Raw genomic sequence first — 27,719 nt, 5'->3', positions numbered from 1 at the left:
AGCCCTAAATTACATGTAGTCTCACACTTTTTTCCAGATAGCAAGTAAATACACATTATCTGTATTAGAAGTTTTTTCTCTTGAGGTTAGCTTGATAATCAACCATGTTTTTTGGCAGAAGCAAGAGAGCTATCCACCTCTTGTCCTCTTTTTCTCCCCACTACCCCCAACACATATTCCAAATATGTTGTTAACTAACTCTCAATATGGTAACTCCCTTCATTCAATCACTAAAGTCACAAACTTGATAAGATTTGGCATAAAGACCCATCCTAGTAACTACTAGTGGTTACTAAGGAAAGAAAAAGGAAGTGCTAAGAGTAGACCAGAGTAGGAATTAATCTTACAGGTATTGGAATCAGACATGAGGAATATTACAGTATTTTAAGTCTTGAGGCTAGAAGATTTTCTTCTTGGGAATCACAAAAATATTAAGACCACTACACAGATTTCATTTGCAGCCATTTGTGGCAAATGTTGTGGCAAATGAATGAATTTGACTTGTTTGAAATCAACGTATTTGCCTCTAAATGCTATTCTTCAAAAATTCAAAACACTAATGATCACATTTAAGCACAAAATTAACATAAACTAGACTGCAGCTACCACTTTGCTGCAACACAGGAAAACAATTATCTCCAAAATTAATTTTCTTAATTTCTTTCAACTACACCAAGTTTGTGTTACATTTCTTTTCCTGTCATGAATTCTGAAAACTGTCATTCCCACATCTAAACAGTCTAATTAACAAAAACTAAAAAAGAAAGAAAAAAGAACAGAAAATTAGTCCACGACATCTGAACATAAAAAGAATATGTTGAAAATCACACTCAAGTGTCTTTTTTAAAGTTGCAAGCAATGGTTCAGTTTCCCTTTTTCTCTCTGCTCTGCACACCCTCACCTCCCCCCGTCTCCACCATTCCACTTCGCCCAGACAGAGGGTAACAGTCTGAGCTGCCCTGGTTGAGTTGATCCTAAAGTTAACATTCAGCAGCCCATTTCCAGACAGCAGCGCTAAATCTATTTGGATAAAACGCGTGTGACCCAGACAGTTGGCATCTGGCCCAAACGCGTTGCACCGGCAGCTCAAATAAAAACAAGAGTAAGAAACTCACTCTCTTGTTCCCTCTCAGTGCGCTTTCTCAATCTCTCGCTCACTTTTCCTCTAGTACAAGGAAAGAAAGCATCAAAGACAGGAATTGCAGCACATATTATCAGAAAGAGGCTTTCCAATACCCCATTCTCGCACTCTCGCTCTCCCTCCTCAATCCCTGAACTTTGGTCCCATACACCATATATACAGACATACCCCGATAAACAAGGCTCCGGAGGGTTATGAGTCTAGCACGTCCCAAGTGGCCAAAAGTAAATCAAAAACACACGCTTCCATCTCTTTGATTAGCCTATTAAGAGCTTAACATGTCCTAGAGCATCGGGGATACAGCTAGCACATTAATGCTACCCTCTGAGTCCAAGCATAAAATATGCACTTGTCTGAAGACTTACGACACTGACATGAAACTACAAAATGCAGAAGACTTTTCTTTAAGAAAACTGGAAATCAATTTAAAACACACACATCATTATTACCTTCCGGATTACTATTTGGTGATCAGTTAAAAGATTACAATAATCATAATCAAGTCCACTTCACAAAACATGTATTGTATATTCATAAAATAAACGTATTTTTTGCATCATAAAATAATTGCAAGTCCCAGAATTCTACAACCCCCGACAAGTCTGGAGTTAAAAAGATATCTATTTGTAAAATGAGTTCAGTCAAGCTCACTCATTGCCATTTAAAAAAAAAAAGAAAAAGAAAAAAAAAAAAACCCAAAACACACACACAGAAAAAAAGTTTTCTAAGCGTTATTCGGAAGACAAGCAAAGCACAAGTTGTTGGTTTAAAAAGGAAAAAAAAAAAAAAAAAAAAAAAAAAAAAGCTTCATTGAATATTGTTAAGTCTTCCTTACCGTTTTCATCTTCAAATTCTGATAAAAAGTAAGTTTCAGACAATAGAGATTGCACTGGACGACTCACGTACTCCCTCTCTTCTCTAACTTTTTTTAATTTTTTTTTTTTTTAATTTTTTGCCCCCCTTTGCAAAGCCACACCAGCCAGTTATTCTGCAGCCAGAATAAAACCCTATGGTCTGGCTAACCCGGGCTTTAGAGAACTGACTTTCCGATTTGGCAGAATAAGAGATGCCTTCAATACATCTAGGCTATCACTCTGAGATGCTGCCTTTGCAAACCCCCTTTCTCTCCCTCCCCACCCCCCAAAAAAGGAAAGGAAAAGAAAGAAAAGACGGGAAAAAAGACTTATTGGGGGTGGAAGTGGTGCCCTCTCTTCCTGGAAAGCTTAGTGCCTTTGCTATGCAAATAACATGTGCAGAGCATCAAAAGGTATCAGGAGAAAAGAAGACAAGAGGAGCAGGAAGGGCAGCAAAGTTTTGTTGAAGTAGCCCTAGATCTCACTACCGGCCCCCAGCCAACTTGAATTGCAGCAGGAGAAAATTTTGGCAGCTTTTCCTCGGAGGCAGAGCACACTGACGTCAGTCTGCAGATGTGCCTGGGCTGCGTCGGGTGCGCATGTGTCCTGGGTCGTCACGTGGAGGGGGAGGGGAGGTAGAGGTACAATCGGGGTAACCAACTACCAGCCATTCAGAAGGGCTTAGACAATGTCAACTTTTCCACACTGTGAATGAGAGAAATTCTGGCCTCTCTAACCTCTCTCCTATCTCACTCCGCCTCTTTTCCTCCTCCTCCTCTAAACTCTTAGAAATTCTAGCCTGGTTTGCTATTAGTTGTTTCTTGGAAAAAGGAAGGGGGAGGGAGAAGGATGAATGACTTTAGATGGACTAATGTCACTGTTAAGATCTCTGGTGTCATTCTCTGTGTAATTTTATTTTTGAACTCCACACAATCAAAATGTTAAAACTTGCACGTAAACAGTGCCTGTGAGGAAACTTAAAGCTTAGATTCGTGGAGCAGGCAGGCATCAAGCCTCAGTAGCTACAAGTGTACAAAATGCCTGTGTTTTATACATACTTCAGCAAGTAAGGTTAGCACCAAAAGGAAAAGTAAACTAAAGTAAACTAATACCAGCACATTTTCCATCTGATTATCGACTTCAGGTTATGTGGAGCTTTAAAAAAAAAAAAAAAAAAAAAGTAGGGGAGGAGGGAGCGGGGGAAGAGAGAAGCTTGCATTATTTCCAGATGAGGGTGAGACTGGATGGTGTTTTAAAGTGCAACCGGGAAAAACCACAAGTGGAGTGTATTTTTTTAAAGTCAGTCCATTGAATGAAACTTCAATGATGCCCAAATGAAAATAAATCCGAAATAGGACCTCCCTCCCACCACCCCCCCCACCAAAAAAAAAAGGGAGGGGGGAACAGGAACCCTGCTGCGATCTCAAGATAAACAAACAAAACCTCAAAACTGGTTCTTCAAGCTTCCCAAGCCCACCCTCCCTCCCCGCTACACACCAGCTGCCAGTCCAGACTTTTAAGGATAAAATACCGCTACAATGTAGCACTTTCACTTTCATTTGCTGAGAGAAACCTGCCACTGGGGAGAAAATGCCCAATGTTTTCCATGTCCTAAGCAAGCAAACAAAGTCTGGCACATACATCGGAAACAGGAAAAAATGTGAAAATAGCTCAGGACAAATGTTGCCTTTCAACGGTGTAATCTGCTGCATCATTTATCTGTCTCTACCATTGAGTGTAGAATAGGGAGCTGTTTAAGAGTTTCCGAGGTTGGGGGCAGGGGAAAATTGACGCCTTGAAATTCCAGTCCTTAGTTAATGCCAAGTCGATTTCCGATGGCCAGAACCAGAAAGGAGAATTGGACCAGGGGGAAGGGAGTAGGATGATCTTTCCGAACACCGGCTCTTAAATTTCAAGCTTCTGCTAACATTATTGCCCATTTGATTTTTTTTTTTTTTCTTCCTACGCCGGAGGTAGTAGGTGTAATTCTTCTGGTGAATCTATGAATAGTTGGCTAAAAGGAGGCATGAATCAGACCGAGAACGTCCAAGAATACAGTTATTTCAATTCTTCTTCAAGGGTTGAAAGTGTCCGGAAAGCATCTGTCCACAGTCAATAGTCCTCATCCTGACGTTAATCAGTAGTATTTGGCTAAATGCCATTTAAAATGCAGAAATCTGTTCAATAGTTGGCCTTGAGTTTTAAATAAAGATGATTCATATGTATGTATGTATGTGTGTGTATTTGTATGTGTACATATGTGTGTACATATATGTGAAATACATGAGGTAGCAAAATATAGCAAGAATTGTAAACACCAAAAATAAGAAAAGTAGGCATCAAATGACTATTTAAATAGTTTTGAACCTTAACCTTCCTTAATTTTTCCAGTACTGGCAGTAAATAGGGACAGCCAGTACACACACAAAAAATAAAGGTATGAGCAGTAAACATCTATATATGCTCTCTGAAAAGATTTTACCCTCAACTAAGATAAACTGCCCTACAAAGTAGCAGCTTGTAGAGGAGCTTACTTAGTGGGAGTGGACTTTGGCTAATTACTTATTCAAAGAGTGCCATCCTGTGTCTAAACAGAGTAATGAAACTTTTCCAGCAGATTCTGTCTCCAAGTGATTGGGTCAAGAATACTGTGAAAAACTGGTGAAAATCGATTAGGGTGGGAAATGGCGAATTGTCAGTTTAACTTTATATATGTGTATATATATATATGTGTTTGTGTAAATATTTTAACTGCATTGCAGAAAATTTCAAACATATACCAAAAAAAAACAACAACAGTATAATGAACACTCATGCAGCCATCATCCAGTTTCAAGTGTTCAAGTGTGACCAACTTTGTTTCATCTATTATGTATTCCCATTAGTTGTTCCATCAACCCTACTGTATGAAGTCAACCTCGGATATCATTTCATTGCATCCATTAAGTATTTCCCTGTATTTCTAAAATAAAAGGACTAAAAAATAAATACACACCACTATTATTCTTAAAACATCAGTAACTCTTTTCTTAAAACATCAGTTACTCTTTCATGTCATCAAATATTGTACTCAGCTGTCCCAATTGCAAAAAGGGCTTTAAAAAATGCCTCTTTTATTAAAATCAAGATCCATACATTGCAATGGCTTGATCTCTTTTTAAATAAACTTTTAATTGAAGTAAAATATTCATGCAGAAAAATGCATAAATAATTATATAGTTTGATGACAAGTGTTCAGTCTAATGAATTTTCACAAGTGAACTGTCCCGTGTAACCGCCATTCTCTTAAGTCTCTTTTAAATTTTTATTATCTATTTACTTACTTAAATTGACTAATAAATATATATATATATTAGCTGAGACTACAGGCATGAACCACCATCCCCAGCTAAGTTTTTTTTGTTGTTGTTGTTGTTTTGAGACGGAGTCTCGCTCTGTCGCCCAGGCTGGAGTGCAGTGGCATGATCTCGGCTCACTACAAGCTCTGCCTCCCGGGTTGACCCCGTTCTCCCGCCTCAGCCTCCAGAGTAGCTGGGACTACAGGCGCCTGCCACCACGCCCGGCTAATTTTTTGTATTTTTAGTAGAGACAGGGTTTCACTGTGTTAGCCGGGATGGTCTCAATCTCCTGACCTCGTGATCCGCCTGTCTGGGCCTCCCAAAGTGCTGGGATTACAGGTATATCTTACCATTTTAATACAAGATATTTAAATTAATAAGATATTTAAATACAAGATATTTAAATACAAATGTCTTGTATTTAACACTTCTGTTACCATGGAAATGTATGTACTATACCCATCCATTTTTTTCTTCATAAACTAAACACTGAAAGAATTTTAGTTGCAATAAAAATTCTTGAAAATTATTATAGAGACCAATTTTTTTCTCTTTCAAAACTTTTCCCTCCAGCTTTTCTTTTCCTTCTTCGTTTAATTAAGAAATGAAGATTGGGCCGGGTGCGGTGGCTCACGCCTGTAATCCCAGCACTTTGGGAGGCCGAGGCGGGCGGATCATGAGGTCAGGAGATCGAGACCACGGTGAAACCCCATCTCTACTAAAAATACAAAAACTTAGCCGGGCGTGGTGGCAGGCGCCTGAAGTCCCAGCTACTCGGGAGGCTGAGGCAGGAGAATGGCGTGAACCTGGGAGGTGGAGCTTGCAGTGAGCCAAGATTGCGCCACTGCACTCCAGTCTGGGTGACACAGCGAGACTCCCTCTCAAAAAAAAAAAAAGAAGAAGAAAGAAATGAAGATTATGGGCAGAATAGAGTTGACAGGAAACTCCTTAGTCACATCTTAAAAAAAAAAAAAAGCTAGCAGTCTTTAGAAAACTAATATACTTAAGTGAACCCCATTCAGGAAACCAGAGATGAAATAAATGGAAACTGGGGAGGGAAGAAATTTGTTTATATGTATATATTTCAAAAACCAAAAAACAGAAGCTGTATTAGTCAGGTTTCTCTAGAGGGACAGAACTAATAGGATAGATGTATATATGAAGGGGAGTTTATTAAGGAGTATTGACTCACACGATCATAAGGTGAAGTTCCACAATAGGCCATCTGCGAGCTGAGAAGCAAGGACACCAGTCCAAGTCCCAAAACCTCAAAAATAGAGAAGCTGACAGTGTAGTCTTCAGTCTATGACCAAAGGCCCAAGGGCCCCTGGCAAACTACTGGTATAGGTCCAAGAGTCCAAAAGCTGAAGAACTTGGAGTCCGATGTTTGAGGGCAGGAAGCATCCAGCACGGGAGAAAGATGAGGCTGGAAGACTCAGTCAGTCTAGTACTTCCACGTTCTTTTGCCTGCTTTTATTCTAGCCATGCTGGCAGCTGATTAGATTGTGCCCACCCAGCTTGAGGGTGGGTCCTCCTCTCCCAGTCCGCTGACTCAAATGTTAATCTCCTTTGGCAACACCCTCACAGACACATCCAGGAACAATACTTTGCATCCTTCAATCCAATCAAGTTGACACTCAACATTAACCATCAGAAGTCTACCTTTTGCCAACTTGAACTCATACACATCTCCTGAAATCATACATAATCTTCAAATAAAGACAATAATAATAAGGTCATAATTATGCCTAACATAATACAGCTATCTCTATCCTTTGTAAAACCGGAAGCACACTAATCCTTTAACTGCTATTACATAAAGTTGCCACTTAAATGCTGATATGAAGTCAATAAATTTTATGCCACACGATAAAGGAAAAAGGAAAATGAAGATATTTTCTTAGTACAACTGTATACATGTATAAACATGTTCTTAATAAAATAAGGAGGAAATACTCATGAGAACTATAGTCCTTGTTTCTGCAACTGGTAACGGTGGTCATAGCTGGTACTGATGACAACCTTCTTCTACTACTCATTCTGTATTCCGTGTGCCTTCAGCAAGCACCTCAGTAGGTTGTGGTTTTCTTCCTGGTAGAGTAACCCACACCTTCATTCTGGAAGGGTCTGGGTCATTTTTAGTCCTGCTTAGATTGGGTTGTTGTAGTTTCCCATTGACCTTAATCACAGGGCATGGTAATACTAAGAGAGGTCCTAAGGGATCTCCTGTATTCCACACATACTCTTCCTTACCTCCATTAGGTAAGGAAGAGTAGACTGATTTCAAGATGAGTAGTAGACTGATTTCATCTTGATAGTCTGGGTCAATCACCCCAGGCAACACTGTAACTCCCTTCTTAGCCTGTTGACTTAAAGGTAGGAGGAGCCCAAAGTGTCTGGTTGGTAATATTAACTTCCAGTTTAATGGAATCATTGTTGTGTCTCCTGGTGGCAGCACCCTCCACTCTGGACCTAAGACCTTTAGGCCAGCAAAATGTAATGTCGCGGGAATAGGAAGCAAAAATTTTTCTAATGGGCCCCTAGGGGTGATGGTGAGTGGTGCCGCTCCCACTTCCTTGATTCCTGCACCCGTGAATCCTGGCTATGGGAGAAACTGTACCTTATATTGGACACTGATTCAGAGCATACACAGCCTTCTGGAGAACTCTGCACCAGCCCTGCGAAGTACTGTCACCTAGTTGGTGGTGTAATTGTGACTTCAAAAGGCCATTCCACTGTTCTATCAATTCAGCTGCTTCAAAATGATAAGGAGAAGACCAGTGAATTCCAAGAGCATGAACATACTGCCGCACTTTAGCCGTAAAGTATGTGCCTTGGTCAGAGGCAATGCTATACAGAATACCATGATGGTGGACAAGGCATTCCATGCAGGATAGGCAAACCCATATTTGGAGTAAGTGTCTATTCTGCTAAGGACAAACTGCTGCCCTTTCCATGATGGAAGAGGTCTAATATAATCAACCTGCCACCAAGTAGCTGGCTGATCACCCCAAGGAATGGTGCCATATCAAGGGCTCAGTGTTGGTCTCTGCTGCTGGCAAATCAGGCACTCAGCAGTGGTCATAGCCAGGTCAGCCTTGGTGAGTGGAAGTCCATGTTCCCAAGCCCATGCGTAACCTCCATCCCTGCCACCATGGGCACTTTGTTCATGGGCCCATTGGGTGATGACAGGGGTGGCTGGGGAAAGGGGCTGAGTGATGCCCAGAGAATAAGTCATCCTATCCACTTATTAAAATCCTCCTTTGCTGAGGTCACCTTTGATGAGCACTCACAAGAGATACAAATATAGTTTTTGACCACTCAGAGAGGTCCATCCACATACGTCTTCCCCAAATTTCTTCATCACTAATTTTCCAATCATGCTTCTTCCAAGTCCCTGACCATCCAGCCAAACCATTTGCTACAGCCCATGAATCAGTATATAATCACACATCTGGCCATTTCTCATTCCATGCAAACTGCACAAGCAGGTGCACTGCTCAAAGTTCTGCCCACTGGGAAAATTTCCCTTCACCACTGTCAGTGATGTTCTAGAAAGCAGCTGTAGTGCTGCAGCTGTCCACTTTTGGGTGGTGCTTGCATATCGTGCAGAACCATCTGTAAACCAGACCGTTGTCTTCTCTTCCTCTTTCAACTGTTCAAAGAGAGCTCCCCATGAGGCCATTGGTGCAGGCTGGGGGAAAGAGAGCTAGGTGGCAAGAGCAGGGACCATTGGCATTTGAGCCACTTTCTCACATAACTTACTTGTGCCCTCAGGACCTGCTCAAGCCTGATCACATATATACACTTCCATTTGATGATGGAATGCTGCTGTGCATGCCCCCACTTTATGGTTAGATGGATCAGAAAGCACGAGTTTATGACAGTTTAGGTTGCGTGGTGACTTGATGACCCACAGTCAAACATTTAGTTTCTACCAGCCAAGAACTGTCTCTCAAAAGGAGAGTACTTATCTGCAGAGGATGACAGGTCCTTGCTCCAAAATCCTAGAGGCCTCTGCTGTGATTCACCTATGGGGGCCTGGTAAAGGCTCCAAATAGCATCCCTATCTGCCACTGACATCTCAAGCACCATTGGATCTGCTAGGTCATATGGCCCAAGTGGCAGAGCAGCTTTCACAACAGCCTAGACCTGTTGCAGAGCCTTCTCCTGTTCTGGACCCTACTCAAAACTGGCAGCCTTTTGGGTCACTCGATAAATGGGCTGGAGTAATACACCAAAATGAGGAATGTGTTGCCTCCAAAATCCAAATAGACCCACTAGGTGTTGTCCCTCTTTCTTGGTTGTAGGATGGGGGAAATGCAGCAACTTATCCTTCACCTTAGAAGGAATATCTCGAGAGGCCCCACACCACTGGACCACTAGAAATTTTACTGAGGTAGAAGATCCCTGAATTTTAGTTAGATTTATTTCCCATCCCCTGGCATGCAAATGTATCTCCAATAAGTCCAGTGTGTTGGCTACTTCTTGCTCACTAGATCCAGTCACATACTGTCATCAATGTAATGAACCGGTGTGATGTCCTGCGGAAGGGAAAAGTGATCAAGATCTCTGCAAACAAGATTATGACACAAAGCCGGAGAGCTGATATACCCCTGAGGTACGACAGTGAAGGTATATTGCTGGTCTTGCCAGCTGAAGGCAAATTGCTTCTGATGGGTCTTACAAACAGGAATGGAGGAAAAGCCACTTGCCAAATCAATGGCTGCACACTAGGTACCAGGAGATGTATTAATTTGTTGAAGCAATGAAACCACCTCTGGCACAGCAGCTGCAATTGTAGTCACGACTTGGTTAAGCTTATGATAATACACTGTCATTCTCCAAGATTCATCTCTCTTCTGTACAGGTCAAATAGGAGAGCTGAATGGAGATGTGGTGGGAATCACCACCCCTGCATCTTTCAAGTCCTTGATGGTGGCACTAATCTCTGCACTCCCTTCAGGGATGTGATACTCGTTTTTGTTGTTGTTTTTGTTTGTTTTTACAATATTGTTTTTGATGTACTATTTTTCTAGGTAGAGGCAGCTCTAATGGCTTCCATTTGGCCTTTCCCACCATAATAGCCTTCATCCTACTGGTCAGGGAGCCAATGTGGGGATTCTGCCAGCTGCTAAGTATGTCTATGCCAATTATGCATTCTGACACTGGGGAAATGACCATAGGATGAGTACAGGGACCCACTGGACTCCTGGGGACTTGAGCTAAAACTCCATTAAGTACCTGACCTCCATAAGCCCCTACTTTAACTGGAGGACCACAATGATGTTTTGGGTCCCCTGGAATCAATGTCAGCTCAGAGCCAGTATCCAGTAAGTCCCTGAAAAGTCTGATCATTCCCCTTTCCCCAGTGCAGTTACTCTGGTAAAAGGCCAGAGGTCTCCTTGGGGAAAGATGGGAGAAAGATTAACAGCATAAATTGTCGGTAGTATAGTGGGGTCCTTCCTCAGGGGACCCAGGTTTCCCATCATTCATTCCCTCCAGCTTTTCTTTCTTCATTTAATTAAGAAATGAAGATTATGGGCAGAACAGAGTTGACAGCAAACTCCCTAGTCACACCCTCCCAAAAAAGTTAGAGGAGTCTTTAGAAAACTAATAAATTTAAGTGAACCCTGTTCAGGAAACCAAAGATGGAATAAATGGAAATTGGGGAGAGGAAGAAATTTGTTTATATATAGTTATATATTTCAGAAACTGAAAACTAGAAGCAAAGGCAGAAGAATTTGACAGCCAAAGAACAGGGATTGAGGAATTTATAGAGGTAAGAACAAACCCTTAAAAATTTTAATACATTAACCTATAAATTAAACTTAAATGTTTAAGTTGAAAACCACGTCATTTCTTAAAATTAGACTGCTTGTGTTTTCAGAAAAATGACATGAAGAATTCTGATTGTATACTTGCTGGGAATTAATTGCTGCATTGAAGCAGGTGACTCTCTCTAAAGATGATGAATTATTAATTCAACTTCTGAGATATTAAAACTAGATGTAACACATTAAAACCAAACTCTCATGGTGACTCATACCTGAAATCTCTTGCTTTGGGAAGCTGAAATGGGAATTCCTGGCTTGAGGCCAGGAATTTGAGACGAGAGTGGGCAACATAGCAAGACACTGACTCTACAAAAATTTTTTTTAAAAATTAGCTGGGTATAGTGGTGCACACCTGTAGTCCTAGCTACTTGAGAGGTTGAGATAGGAGGATTGCCTGAGCCCAGGAGTTTGAGGTTACAATGAGTTATGATGCTGCCACTATACTCTAGCCTAGGTGACAGAGCAAGAACTTGTTTCTAAAAAAAAAAAAAATGTTAAAACCAAATTCCATATACTTTCTTTTTTTTTGAGACAGAGTCGCACTCTGTCGCCCAGGGTGTGATCTCAGCTCACTGCAATCTCTGCCTCCCAGGTTCAAGCAATTCTTGGGCCTCAGCCTCCCAAGTAACTGGGATTACAGGCTCATGCCACCATGCCCGGCTAATTTTTGTATTTCTAGTAGAGATGGGGTTTTACCATGTTGGCCAGTTTGGTCTCATACTCCTGACCTCAGGTGATCCACCTCCCTCTGCCTCCCAAAGTGCTAGGATTACAGGCGTGAGCCACCACACCTGGCCAAATTGCATATACTTTCAATATGATACATTTTACTCCTTCAATACGATGGGATTTGAATCTCATATAGTAAAAATAAATATTTTCTAATTATTGTAGAATTTCTTAAGTGCAAAGACTCAAAGCATAAAGGAAAAGACTGATGAGTTTTACTTTATTAAATGAAAATTAAAAGATCATTAAAAAGTGAAAAATATAAACCAGAGATTGGGAGGATTTGCAATACATATAATTGAAACAGAATAAATATCTCTCATTAAATAACTCTCACAAATCTATGAGAGGCAGACCAAAAAAACTGGAAAATGCCTTAAATAGGCAAGTCAAGGGAGAAAACAAGCTAAGACCAATAAATAAATAACGAAGTGTTCAACCTCACTAGCAATCATAACTATGTGGTATGCAATGGAATACTCTACAATGAAGTTACTCTTCAGCCATAAAAAAGAATGAGATCCTATCACTGGCACCAACATAAATGGAACAGGAGGTCATTATGTCAAGTGAAATAAGCCAGGCACAGAAAGACAAACTTCAAACATTCTCACTTATTTGTGGAAGGTAAAAATTAAAACAATTGAACTCATGGAGACAGAGAGTAGAAATATGGTTATCAGAGGCTGGGAAGGATAGTGGGGGGCAGGGCGTTGAAGAGAAGTGGGGATGGTTAATGGGTACAAAATAATAAAGAAATGCATGGCTGGGCATAGTGGCTATAATCCCAGCACTTTGGGAGCCCAAGGTAGAGGACTGCTTAAGCCCAGGAGTTCAAGACCAGCCTGGGCAACATATGGGGACCCTGTGTCTACAAAAAATAATTTAAAATAAAAATTTTTAAAAAGAATGCATAAGACCTAGTATTTGCTAGTTCAACAGGGTGACTACAGTCAAATACAATTTAATGGTACATTTTAAAATAACTAAAAAAGTATAATTAGATTGTTTGTGAAACAAAAGAGAAATGCTGGAAGTGATGGATATCACATTTACCCTGATGTGATTATTACACATTGCATGCCAGTATCAGAATGTCTCATGTGCCCTATAAATATATACACCTACTATGTGCCCATAAAAATAAAAAATAAAAAATTAATTAAAAAATAAAAACAGAATGAAAGATATAGAAAATAAACATTTTTTTTTTCAGTTTTGAGGAGGCAAGCTAGTTAGAAAAAAAAGACTTAATTCCTCACCTTATGTCATTTGCCAAAAATCCTTCTAAATATACATAAAATGAGCAAACAGATGAAAATTAATTATTGATATGAGGGCTAGAACCTGGGGATCCAATCTCAAAATTAGTCATATTCCTGAAAATGGATTCAGAACAACTGTACAAAAACAGACAAATACATATCAGAAGAAAACTTTCCTGAATTTAAGAATGACTTAAATTGGAAGATTAAAAGTCTCATTCTTTTCCAGGTAAAATCAATGTAAAGAAACCAAAACCTAGACATATTCTGGCAAAATGTTTAAATGTTTAAAAGAAAATAAAAGCTAAAAAATTAAGTTTGTTGAAAAAAAAGAGAGAGACATGAGACCATCATTCAAGAGTAAAAAGTAGATTTATCATAAAAAAGACATATGCTTTTTACCACAGAACAAAGACATTCTATGATGTGTAAAGGCTTAACATCCTTCCTTCTTTCCTTCCTTCCTTCATTTATTATTTTATTCAGGAAATATTTATTGAGTACTGACTATAAGTTATGTTTTTGAAAATAATTACCGAAGGCATATATCAGTAGTCTAAGTGATATAAAAAATAACAACTCAAAAATGGGAGAAACTGACATATAAAAGGACCAGCAATAAGAAAAAAATCAATTTAACAGAGTTAAGATTAAATCACAGTTACAAAAATAATTACAAAAGGATGGGTGCAGTGGCTTACACCTGTAATCCCAGCACTTTGGGAGGCTGAGGTGGGTGAATCACTTGAGGCCAGGAATTCAACACCAGCCTGGCCAACATGGTAAAACTCCATCTCTACTAAAATTGTAAAACTTAGCTTGGCATGGTAGTAGATGTCTGTAATCCCAGCTACCTCGGGAGGATGAGACAGGAGAATCACTTGAACTTGGGAGGTGGAGGTTACAATGAGCCAAGATAACGCCACTGGCACTCCAGCCTGGGAGAGAGAGTGAGACTCTGTCTCAAAATAATAATAATAATAATAATAATTCCAAAAGTATATGCAAAATAAAATTGGAAGATTAAAAATTAAAGCTTGGGCAATGATTTCTTAGGAAAATGCTGCCACCCAAACCAGGGGTGACAATGAATTTCAAATAAAGTAGAGTAAAAACAAAAACTGCTACAAAGGACCAGGAGAATCATAGTCGTTTACAATGATCAACAATCCCAAACTGTTATGTACTAAATAACACAGCATCAAAATACTTGAGATAGAAACTCTTAGAAACTCCACGGAGAAATTGATAGACATGCAACCATAGTAAGCTTCTTGATAAACCAGGTACACTTTTAAAATAATGTGATAAATTTCAGGATTAAATAATTGCATTACAAATGAAGCCATTAAAAAATCTAGGGTAGCCTGGTTCAGTAGGGTGTCCCTGTAGTCCTAGCTTCTTGGGAGGTCAAGGCAGAAGGATCACTTGTGGCCAGGAGTTTGAGGCTGTAGTGTGCTATGATCATGCCTGCGAATAGCTACTGCACTCCAGCCTGAGCAACATAGTGAGGCCCTGTCTGTAAAAACAAGGGAGGCGAGGGGAGAAAATATAGGTGAAGAATTAACTATCTGGGAATAGGTAAACCTAAAACAATGGAAGAGACAACAAAGGGAATGACAGATCCACCTATATTGTTTGAATATAAGTAAATAAAAAGAATAAACAAAATTAAAAGGTTAATGGCATACTGGAAAAAACTACAACAAATAAGATAGACAAAAAACTAAATATATAAAGTTTCCTTATAAAAAAAAAAATCAAAAGCTGTAGCTCCATGCTAGTGCTGTCCAGTTGAACTTTCCAGAACATTCAGAAATGTTCTGAATCTGCACTGTCTAATATGGTAGCCACTGCTCACAAGAGCACTTGAAATGTAGCCAGTGCCAATGTTGAAATGATAATAGTTGGGGTGTATTTAGTTAAATAAATTTTATTATTAAGATTGCTATTACTAAAATAATTTTATCATTAAAATTTATTTCACCTGTTTCTTTTTACTTGTTTAACGAGGCCATAAGAAAATTTATTATAAAATTACATACATAGTTCGCATTAGGTGCCTATTCAGTATTGTTCTAGAATAATGATCAAGGAAACAAAGAGAAAAATCACAAAATAAGAAATACAAACAGCCAGTAATCTATAAAAAAAAGTTCCATTTCACTTATAATCCTAGAAATATAAATTAAAACAAGAATTTTTTATCAAATAGACAAAATTTTTAAAAATGCTCATTGTTGGCAAGGGTTCCATAAAATGGGCACTCTCATACACTGCTGGTGGGGGTAGAAATTGCTTCAACCTTTCTGGAAAGGCATTTGGCAATATGAATCAAGAGCCTTAGTGGCCAGGCAAGGTGGCTCACATCTGTAATTCCAGCACTCTGGGAGGTCAAGGTGAGTGGATTTGCTTGAGCCCAGAAGTTTTAGACCAGTCTGGGCAACAGGACAAAACCCCGTCTCTACAAAAAAATACAAAAACTTAACCAGGCGTGGTAGGGCACACCTGTAGTCTCAGCTACTTAGGAGGTTAAGGTGGGAGGATCACTTGAGCCAGGGAGGTTGAGGCTGCAGTGAGCCATAATTTCACCACTGCATTTCAGCCTGGGCTAAAATCTCAAACAAAACAAAACAAAACAAAACAAAACACTTACACTCTTTGACCTAGTGTCTCTATTTCTAGGAATTTATATAAAGACATTGATCATGGTGCTGTTTTTAAGAGTGAAAGACTGGAAACAACCTCAATAGCCAATAACAGAAAAATTGTTAAATAAATGATGGTACTCCTACTTTGTTAATAGTCCAGTAGCCTTGAAAATGTTTTTTCTAATATTACCTAGTTATGAGAAAAATACAACGAAGAGTAAAACAAGCAGAGCTCATTATATAGTATAATCATAAAGAACATTATAAGCATATATGTAAAATGTATAAACACTTCATAAAATTAGGATCATAATTTCATATTTTCTAGCACATGTCATAGAGTTAGGATCAAGGTTAAGTAATACAAAAAAGGTTACAAGTGGTTATCTCTGGGTGGTGGGGTTTTAAATTTTCATTTTAATACTTTCCTTTTTTTTTTTCTAAGTACTTATATTTTTACTATAAAAATAAAAAGGCCGGGTGCGATGGCTCACGCCTGTAATCCCAGCACTTTGGGAGGCTGAGGCAGGTAGATCACAAGGTCAGGAGTTCAAGACCAGCCTGGCCAAGATAGTGAAACCCCATCTCTACAAAAAAAAAAAAAAATAGCCGGGCACGGTGGCAGGCGCCTGTAATCCCGGGTACTCGGGAGGCTGAGGTAGAGAACTGACTGATCCCAGGAGGCGGAGGTTGCGGTGAGCTGAGATCGTGCCACTGCACTCCAGCCTGGGCGACCACAGCGAGACTCTGTCTCCAAAAAATAAAAATAAAATTTAAAAAGTGGCCAAGTGCGGTGGCTCAAGCCTGTAATCCCAGCACTTTGGGAGGCCAAGGCAGGCGGACTACCTGAGGTCAGGAGTTCAAGACCAGCCTGGCAAACATGGTGAAACCCCATGTCTACTAAAAATACAAAAATTAGCCAGGCATGGTGGCACATGCTTGTAATCCAAGCTACTCGGGAGGCTAAGACAGGAGAATCGCTTGAACCCGGGAGGTGGAGGTTGCAGTGAGCCAAGACTGGCCCACTGCACTCCACTCTGGGTGACAGACTGGGACTCCATCTCAAAAAACAATAATAATAATTTAGTTCCTCACGGGCTGTTAGAAGCAGTCACCCTTAGTGATAAGAAACTACAATATGGACAATCACAACATAGCAGTTGACCTCGTCAAAGTAAGCAAAGGAGAAAGAGCAACAGAATGACAGCAAGATAGGAGTCACAGTCTTTTGTAACCTAGTCTCAGAAGTCATGTCCCTTTGTTCTACTGATTCATTACAAACAAGTCATAAGTTCCCTGGTCCACACCTAATGGGAAGGGGATAACACAAAGCCAGGGATACCAGGAGGTGAAAATTATTGAACAGGGTTTTAGAAGTCTGTCTACTGTAAACACAAATGAACTAAATGTTCCAATAAAAAGGCAGGCCGGTGGCTCATGCCTGTAATTCCAGCACTTTTTGAGGGTGAGGTGGGAGGATCACTTGAGACCAGGAGTTCAAGGCTGCAATGAGCTATGACTGTGCCGTTGCACTGCAGCCTGGGCAACAGAGCAAGACCCTATTTCAAACAAACAAACAAACAAATAAATAAAATATACACATATATATATTCAAAAGTCTATTTAAGTTAGAATAAAAACAATATAGTGTGGAGTTTGTAACATTTGTCAAAATAAAAGACCTGACAATAACACAAATGCCAAGAGGGAAGAAATTGAATTTCAGTATTGTAAATTTCTTATACTATATGTATAAGTGGTATGAATTGTTTTTCTAGTATTTTCTGTTGGATTTTGCATCTATGTTCATAAGACTAGGCTACAATTTCCTTACATTATCATTTGCTACCCTAGCCTAGAAAGAATTTACTTTTAAAATATCTTTAATGTTTTCTGAAACATTTTTATATATTATATATCTCTAATGTTACGTAAATGTTTATCAATATACAAATATAGATATATTCCCAACCTTCAAGGAATACATCTAGGGATTGACGGCATATCTCTTTATATACGTTTTTTGTATGTGATTGCTTTATTACATTTACATAACACTTACATAACTTACCAGTCTACTGGTATTAACATTTTATCAGTTTGAATGAAGTAAAACCCTACCTTCCTTTAAATATCTTTACCTTTTCCCATTTATAATTGTCTTAAATATTTCCTCTGCATCACTGAGAATCAAATCATACATCGTTATACGTTTTGCTTCAATCATGGACACATAACTTAGAAAATTCAAGAAGGAAACTATTGTATTTGGTCACATATCTTCCTTTTCTTTCTTTTCTTTTCTTTTTTTTTTAAAGACAGGGTCTGATTCTGTCTCTTTTTTGAGACAGGGTCTCACTCCACCCCGGGTGGAGTGCAGTGGCATTGATCATGGCTCACCATAACCTCAAATTCCTGGGTCAAGCAGTCTTCCTGCCTTAGGCTCCTTAGTAACTAGGACTACAGGCGCATGACACCACGCCTGGCTAATTTATTTTTTGTAGAGACAGGGTCTCGCCATGTTGCCCAGACTGGTCTCAAACTCCTGGCTTCAAGCAGTCCTCTCACCTCAACCTCCTTAAGTGTTGGGATTACGGGTGTGAGTCAACATACCCAGTCTTGTATTTGGTCACATTTTTGCTCTTTCCTGTTGTCCTTCTTTCGTAATGTTCCAAGATTCCTTCTTTTATGATTCCCTTTACGTTTCAGGACTTTCTTTTTTTAAATAGAGAATGTGGCCTCACTTTATTGCCCAGGCTTATCTTGAACTCCAGGTTTCAAGCTGTCCTCCTGGCCTCAGCTTGGCAGGCCTCAGTCTCCCAAAGTGTTGGGATTACAGGAGTGAGACTGCACCCAGCCAGGAACTTTCTTTAGCCTTCTTTTAGGGTAGGTCTGCTAGCAACAAACTCTCTTAGTTTTCCTTCATCTAGTATGTATTTATTTCCCCCTCGTTCCTAAGGGGTAATTTTACCAGATAAATGGTATCTGACAGGGCTGACAGTTCGTTGAGCAACTGAAAAATGTTGAGCTACTTCCTTCCGGCCTCCTTGATACTTCATAAAAATCTACTGTCCTCCCAACTGTTTTTTCCCGTAGGTAAGGTATCCTTTCTCTCACAATGCTTTTAAGACTTTTTCTTTGCCTTCTGTTTTCAGTTTACTTACAGTGTGTCTTGGTGTAGGCTTATTTAAGTGTATCCTTTCCCGAGCTGGGGTTCTCTCAGCTTCTCGAACCTGTAGGTTTATGCTTTTTACCAAATTTGGGAAATGTTCAGCCACTATTTTAAAACCCACCCTCTTTCTCCTCTCTTTCTGGGACTTTGATGACACAAATATAGATCTTTTATTACAGAACCATAGGTCTTTGAGGCTCTGTTCATTTGATTTCATCATATTTTGTCTCTGTTAATCAGATTAGGGAATATCTATTGTTCTTTGTTTTTCTGGTTTTTGTTTGGTCTTTTTTTTTTTTTTTTTTTTTTTTGAGACTGAGTCTCACTCTGTCTCCAGGCTAGAGTGCAATGGCACAATCTTGGCTCACTGCAACTTCCGCCTCCTGTGTTCAAGCGATTCTCCTGCCTCAGCTTCCCGAGTAGCTGAGACTACAGGTGCACACCACCATGCCCAGCTAATTTTTGTATTTTTTGTATTTTTAGTAGAGACAGGGTTTCACCATGTTGGCCAGGATGTTCTCGATCTCTTGACCTCATGATCCATCCACCTCAGCCTCCCAAAGTGCTGGGATTACAGGCGTGAACCACTGTGCCTGGCCGTATCTATTGTTCTATCTGCAAGTTCGCTGATTCTTTCCTCTGCCCTCTTCATTTTGCTATTGAGCCCATCACTGAATCTTGAATCTGGTTATTGTGCTTCTTATTTTAAACTTTTCAATATGATTCTTCTTTATATTTTCTATTTCTTTGCTGAGACTATTTTCATTTGTTTTAGGCATGTTTGCAATTGCTGAGTTAAACATTGTCTTGCTTGTCACCCAGGCGGAGTGCAATGGCACAATCTTGCTCACTGCCACATTTGGCGCTCTTGTTCCAGCGATTCTCCTACCTCTGCCTCCCTAGTAGCTGGGATTACAGGCACCTGCCACCACCCCCAGCTAATTTTTGTATTTTTAGTAGAGATGGGGTTTCACCATGTTAGCCAGGCTGGTCTCGAACTCTTGACCTCATATGATCCACCTGCTTTGGCCTCCTAAGATGCTGGGATTATAGGCATGAGCCACTGCTCCTGGCCCTGTTTTATCTTGATGTTGCTGTGTGTTGTCTTTTTTCATTAAAGTTCAGATTTTTCTAGTTCTTGGTGGGGCATGTATTGTACCCCAGACATTTTGGTTATTATAACACTCTAGATCTTACTCAAATCTTCTGTTTTAGCAGGCCACCTTGGACACCATTCTGATGGAAGGAAAATGGGGCACAGTCTCATTACTACCACAGGTAGTGGTGAAAGTCCACATTTCCTGCTCAGCCTTTTTGACACCCAGGGGTAGGGAACCAGAAGTGCTTTGTGACATCTGGGCAGCTGGGGAATTTCAGCCTCTTCAAAGGCCTCCACTGACATCAGTCTGGCTAAGAAAGGAAGGAGCACCTTGTTACTGATTGCCAGGTGGCCTCCACTGATTCTACAGTCAAGAGTAGGAGGCCTCCTTACCCCTGGATGGTGGTGAAAGTTCTGACGTGGCTTCCTCTAATGAACAGGGTTGCCTCTTTACCACTGGGTGGGTATGTAAGTTCAGAGCCACCACATGGCCTTCTTACTGCTGGCAGGGAAGAAAGTCCTGACTCCCAACTCAGTCTTCTCTGATCACCCCAGGGGCAGGACACCATGTTATAGCTCAACAAGGGTAGAACCTGAGGTCTACCACTTTTGGCCTTTTTGGACAGCAGTAGTGGTAGGGTGGTACTTTTTCCATTGTGTTAAGGTGCAGTAGGGTGGTTATAGTTGAAAAGTTTTCTGTCTTACAGTGTTGCCTCTTTCCTCATCCTTTTGATAGAGCCAAGTTTTGGGAGACTTGCCTTCCATTGGTGTTTTCAAGGTTACAAGCTTCTCTAGCATCCAGTCTGGTATATACAAGGCAAAAAGAAAACTGCTGTGTCCCTCTTTGCGTCCCAAAGTCCCTAGGCAGTCTGCTGCCTTCGCTCCACTTTTCAGACATTTCCTAACACGTGTATCACATATAATGTGCAAAGTTTTGAGCTACAATTAACAGAAGGAATAGAGAGAAGTATGTCTATTCTTAGTCTGCAACTAGAAGTTCTCTCCTTCCTTTAAAACATTTTCAAGATATTTATTCTCTAATATGAAGAGATATTTAAAACATTTTCAAGATATTTATTCTCTAACATGAAGAGCCTTCTTTTTTTTGTTTGTTTGGTTTGATTTTTTAAGAAATAGGGTCTCACTCTGTCACCCAGGCTAGAGTGCAGTGGTGGGATCACTGCAGCCTCAAATTATTGGGCTCTAACAATCCTCCCACATCACTGGGATTACAGGCATCACCCACTGCGCCTGGGTTCTGAAGTCTTCTAACCAATATAATTTTTAAATATTTATTTATTTATTTATTTATATATTATTTTTTGAGACAGAGTCTTGCTCTGTCACCCAGGCTGGAGTGCAGTGGTGCAAGCTCGGCTCACAGCAACCTTCACCTCCCAGGTTCAAGTGATTCTCCTGCTTCAGCCTCCCAAGTAGCTGGAGCTACAGGCACCACGCCTGGCTAATTTTTGTATTTTTAGGACAGACAGGGTTTCACCATATTGGCCAGGTTGGTCTTAAACTCCTGACCTCAACTGATCCACCCGTCTCAGCCTCCCAAAGTGCTGGGATTACAGGTGCGAGCCACAGCGCCTGCCCACCAATGTAATTTTTTTTTTTTCTTTTTTTTTTGAGATGGAGTCTCACTCTGTCTCCCAGGGTGTATGCAATGGCTCGATCTCGGCTCACTGCAAAGTCTGCCTCCTGGGTTTAAGCGATTCTGCCTCAGCTGCCCGAGTAGCTGGGATTAGAGGCACACACCGCCATGCCCAGCTAATTTTTGTATTTTCAGTAGAGGCGGGATTTCGCCATGTTGGCCAGGCTAGTCTCGAAATCCTGACCTCAGGTGATCTGCCTGCCTCAGCCTCCCAGAGTGCTGGTATTACAGGCATGAGCCACTGCGCCCGGTCTATAATTTTAAATTAGGATGAATGTCTTCTAATTGTTGATTTAAGGAGAGCTCTTTATGCATTTGAGATGTGAATTCTTTGTTGGATAGTTACCATAAATAGTTTCTCCCACTCTATGGGTTGCCTTCTAATAGACTCTGTCTAAAGATGTCTTCTTTTTCTATAGACAGAAATTTATAATTTAAATTGGCACATTTAAAATTAAAAAATATTTAGAACTCTTTCTATTATCTTTAAGATACTTTTTGTTTTTGTCTACTTGCTAAACCTCTTTTTTTTTTTTTTTTTTTGAGATGGAGTCTCACTCTGTCACCCAGGCTGGAGTGCAGTAGCTTGATCTCAGCTCACTGCAACCTTCGCCTCCTGGGTTCAAGCAATTCTCTACCTCACCCTCCAGAGTAGGTGGGACTACAGGCACGTGCCACCACACCCGGCTAATTTTTGTATTTTTTAGTAGAGATGGGGTTTCACCATATTGGCCAGGCTGGTCTAGAACTCCTGACCTTGTGATCTGACTGCCTTGGCCTCCCAAAGTGCTGGGATTACAGGCGTGAGCCACCATGCCTGGCCTGCTAAACTTTTTTTTTTTTTGGAAAAGCAAAAAACATTGGCTTCTTTGTAATATGCAACTGTCCTGAAGCAAACACAACCCTTTGCTATCATTATACTAAGTATGAATATCATGTTCCACAGTCAAAGAACAAACCAACCAGAAAACACTTTGACCCAGATATAAGCTAAAAATAAGGGAAATCTTGTCTTATATTTAAAAAATTAAAAAAAAAAAAAAAAAAAAAAAAACCTGGCCCAGTGCAGTGGATCATGCCTGTAATCTCAGCACTTTGGGAGGCCAAGGTGGGTAGATTACCTGAGGTAATCTACCTGAGACAGGATGTGGTGGCACATGCCTGTAATCCCAGATACACAGAAGGCCTAGGTGGGAGAATCACTTGAAACTGGGATGCGGAGATTATAGTGAGCCAAGATCGTGCCATTGCACTTAAGCCTGGGAAAGAAGAGCAAATTTCTGTCTCAAAAAACAAACAACAAAAAAAAGAGTATTTCTCAAAAGTTAACTTTCTACAAAATGTCTATTACTTACTTATGTAATACAACTGTCTGAACATATGCACTTTTGTGCATGATATCAATGTGAAAAAATTGCTTTTTTGTCCCCACTATCAATAGGCTAATACAAACTTTGTAACCTTGCAGGTAATTTTCCTTTAAACATATATTGCATTTTTTAATTGAATAGCCAGTTGTTCTGAAGTATGACACCCCTGTGACATCTCTTCAAGAAACACTTTTTCTTTCTAAATGTCTTTACATTCTTCTTTCCACAACTGATTTTAAATAAATTTATGTGCTCATGGCTGATTCCTTAACCCCATCCTCCCCTGGATTAACTTTTCTTCTGGTTGAAGTTATATCTGTTAACTCTTATTTTAGGGAAAGTGTGTAAGTGGGAAAGATTTTTAGTTTTTATATGTCAGAAAGTTTATTTATTTAAAGATGGTCACTCACTGTCACCCAGGCTTGATTGAATATAGTGAATAGTTAGCTGCAACCTTGAACTCCAGGTATAAGCAATCCTCTGCCTTAGCCTCTCAAGTCGCTGGTACTACAGGCATGTCCCACCATACTCAGCTAGTTTTTTTTTTAATTTTTATTTTTGTAGAGATGGGTTCTCACTTTGCTGCCCAGGCTACAACATTTATTTTGTCCTCATTCTTGAGTAATACTTTAGCTGGTTATGTCATTCAAGATTGATGATCCCTTTTACCCCTCAGCACCAATGTCTACTGTTTCTGATGATATATATAATTACTGTCCTTAGGTTACTATCCTTTCTCTTGGTATCTTTGAATATTTTCTCTTTAATGTGTTGTAGTTTCACTAAACTATATATGCTGAGCATAGTGGCTTATGCCTGTAATCCTAGGATTTTTGGAGGCCAAGGCAAGAGGATTGCTTGAGGCCAGGAGTCTGAGAGCAGCCTGGACAACATGGTAATACCTTGTTTCTACAAAAATAAAAATAAAAAATACATTAGCTGGGCATGGTGGTGCACACCTGTAGTCCAAGCTACTTGGGAGGCTGAGGTGGAAAGATTACTTGAGCTCAAGAAGTTGAGGCTACAGTGAGCCATGACTCTGCCACTGCACTCCAGCCTGGGTGACAGAATGAGAGCTCATCTCAAAAACAAAACAAATCAAAAACTTATGTCATGTTGTGGATTTAGCACATTTAGCTTTTTTATCCTGCACAGCATTTAGTGTACATGCTTTTCCAAAGACTTCTGTTTTTCTCCATTCTGGAGATTTTTCAGCTATAATCTATTCAGATATTACTTTACATTCCTTCATTCTTTTTATCACAAACTTCTATGTGACATATGGTAGGGTCCTTCAATCTCTCCTCTACATTTCTTATCCATGCTTCATTATTTTTACCTCTTAATCTTTCTGGGTAAATTTTTCAACTGTCTTTCAGTTCATTCTCTCTGACTGTTGCCAGTCAAAACTTATCCTACTTGTAGAAATTGTGTTGAAATTATTATATTTAATCCTATATGGAATCTGTAATTAATTCAATTTCATAACCAAATGTTGGTTCATTTGTTCCTATTTTTGTTTTAAAGGTCCTTGCTCTTTTTAACCAGGCATGGTGGCCCACACCTGTAATCCCAGTGCTTTGGGAGGCCCAGGCAGGAGAATGTCTTGAGACCAAGACTTCAAGACCAGCCTGGACAACATAGCAAAATTCCATTTCTTAAAAAAAAAAAAAAAAAAAAATTAGTCGGCATGGTGGCAGGCACCTGTAGTCCTAGCTATTCGTGAGACAGAAAGATGGCTTAAGCCCAGGAGTTCAAAGCCATTGAACTCCAGCCTTTGCAAAAGTGAGACCTTATCTCAAAAAAAAAAAAAAAAAAAAAGGCTGGGTGAGGTGGTTGTCTCCTGTAATCCCAGCACTTTGGGAGGCTGAGGCTTATGGATTGCTTGAGCCCAGGAGTTCAGGGCCAGGCTGGACAACATGGTGAAACATGGTCTCTACTAAAAACACAAAAATTGGTAAGGCATGGTGGCTCACACCTGTAATCCCAGCACTTTGGGAGGCCAAAGCAGGTGGATCACTTGAGGTCAGGAGTTCAAGACCAGACTGGCCAACATGGCAAAAACCCGTCTCTACTAAAAATACAAAAAGTAGCCAGGTGTGTTGGTGGGTGTCTGTAATCCCAGCTGCTCAGGAGGCTAAGGCAACAGAATCTCTTGAATCCGGGAAGAGCAGATTGCAGTGAGCCAAGATCACGCCACCGTACTCCAACCTGGGCAACAGAGCGACACTTGGTTTCAAAACACAAACAAATAAAAAGTCTTTTAAAAGAAATTTGTTTTTTCAAACATCTTCAAAATACCCATTTTATTTTATTTTATTTTATTTTTTTATTATACTTTAAGTTCTAGGGTACATGTGCACAACGTGCAGGTTTGTTACATATGTATACATGTGCCATGTTGGTGTGCTGCACCCATTAACTCGTCATTTACATTAGGTATATCTCCTAACGCTATCCCTACCCCCATTCCCCACAATAGGACCCGGTGTGTGATGATCCCCTTATTGTGTCCAAGTGATCTCATTGTTCAATTCCCACCTATGAGTGAGAACATGTGGTATTTGGTTTTCTGTTCTTGTGATAGTTTGCTGAGAATGATGGTTTCCAGCTGCATCCATGTCCCTACAAAAGCCTCTGTCACACTATTCTATAAAACTAATTTGATCAAGACTAAATAAATGTTCCACTTCATGATTTTGTTAGGTGTTGCTAACCAGCTAGGATGCTTTCAGTTTCAAGCAACATAAAACCTGTCTCAATCAGCTTAAACCAGAAGGAAAATTTACTATCTTACATATTATGTTCCCAAGTAGGAAAGCTCTAGAATAAATTAATTCACTTGCTCAATAACATTATCAGAATTTGCTCTTTTTCTTTTGTGTTTCTGCCATATTAAACATCCCAGATTTGTCCGTGGCAAGCTCTCCTTATGGTTACAAAATGGCTAAGCAGTTCCAGATGTCCCATGCAGACCAAGTAATATCCACCAGAACAAGAGAAGCCACTTCTTCCTGGCATTTTTTTAATCAGTGAAAAAAACATTTCCCCAAAGTTCCTCAGAAGATACATAATAAGTAAATACGGCATCAAATATATTATTTAATAAATCACTAAAGAGGATTCAGATAAGCATGTTTGGTTTAGCTAAATGCATGGCTGTGTAGCCAAGAGTGGATTACCAAAACAAAAATCAATTCTGTTAGAAAGCAAGAAGGGGAGAGCCAAAAAACAAAATCTGCTTGCCTTGGCTATCTTTGCATTAGATTCCTTCATTTTGATTTGCACAGTCATATTACTAGAAAAGTGTTATGTTTACGGTTTGTCATTTTTATTCTCTTACTCCCACTCTGTTTTCGCCCCTCCCCACCTAAAGGTTTTAAATTGTTTCAGTCTGCCTCATCTACAAGCTCCGAGTCAGTTATCATGATACCATTATGTGTAACATTTTATAATAATCATATTAAAATTATTGAAACCAGTAAACTAACATTGATATAATGGCATTAACTAAACTGTATACCCTATTCAAATTTCACCAATTTTTCCAGTATTGTTCTTTTTCAGTTAAAGGAACTTATGTAGGATCCCACCTTACAAGTAGTTATTATTTCTTTTTAGTTTCCTCCAATTTGAGTTTCTCGGACTTTCCTTGTATTTCATAACCTTGACACATTTGAAAAGTACTGACAAGTTATTTCATCGGATAAACTTCATTTACATTTTCTCATGATTAGAATGAGGTTATGCATTTTTGGCAATACTACTACAGAAACAATGTTGTGTCTTTCTAATTATATCATATAAAGAGATTTTCATTATTGAGACCTTTTATCTGATTACCTGTGATATTAACCTTGACCACATGAATAAGGTGGTGTCTGCTGGGTTTCTCCACTATAAAGTTACTGTATTTCCCTGTGTAAGTAATAAATACAAAATATAATTTTAGATGATGCAAAGATCCTATTTCATTCTGAATTTTCACCCACTAATTTTAGCATCCTTCAGAAGATGCTAAATTATTACTGTGTGTCTACAAAATTATTACTAGGGTATTTGCCTAAAGACAACTTGTCTTCTACATTTATTAGTTGTAATACTTCCATAAGGAAGAATTATCCATTCTCTCACATTTAGTTGATTGTAATTTTATATCACTATGGATTTGGATATTTATTTTATTCTGCATATTAAAATCAAAACTATCTCCTTATATCATATTCTACACAAAATTTAACTCAAAATAGTTCACATACATAAACATAAAAGCTAAAACTATGAGCCAGGTGTGGTGGTCCACGCCTGTAATCCCAGCACTTTGGGAGGACAAGGCGGGTGGATCACCTGAGGTCGGGAGTTCGAGACCAGCCTGGCCAATATAGCGAAACCTCATCTCTACTAAAAATACAAAAAAATTAGCCAGGCATGGTGGCAGGCGCCTGTAATCCCAGCTACTTGGGAGACTGAGGTGGGAGAATCGCTTGAACCCAACAGGCAGAGGTTGCAGTGAGCGGAGATCACACCACTGCACTCCAGCCTGGGTGTGACAGAGCGAGGCTCCATCTCAAAACAACAACAACAAAAAAAAAAGTTAAAACTGTGA

General features: G+C 39.7%; 1 protein-coding gene across 1 annotated transcript in view; it reads right to left on the bottom strand.

The window, feature by feature from the left end:
• The window catches only part of CENPK (centromere protein K), a 97,744-nt gene that overhangs the window by 5,563 nt on the left and 64,462 nt on the right, over positions 1-27,719 (bottom strand). Inside the window, exon 11 of the transcript XR_007726440.1 lies at positions 26,957-27,031. The gene's annotated coding sequence lies outside the window, so the exon portion shown is untranslated. The remainder of the gene's footprint in view (positions 1-26,956; positions 27,032-27,719) is intronic.

Source organism: Macaca thibetana, chromosome 6 (assembly GCF_024542745.1).
Source record: "Macaca thibetana thibetana isolate TM-01 chromosome 6, ASM2454274v1, whole genome shotgun sequence".
Classification (NCBI taxonomy): domain Eukaryota; kingdom Metazoa; phylum Chordata; class Mammalia; order Primates; family Cercopithecidae; genus Macaca; species Macaca thibetana.
This window is presented reverse-complemented; position numbering and strand designations above follow the sequence as displayed.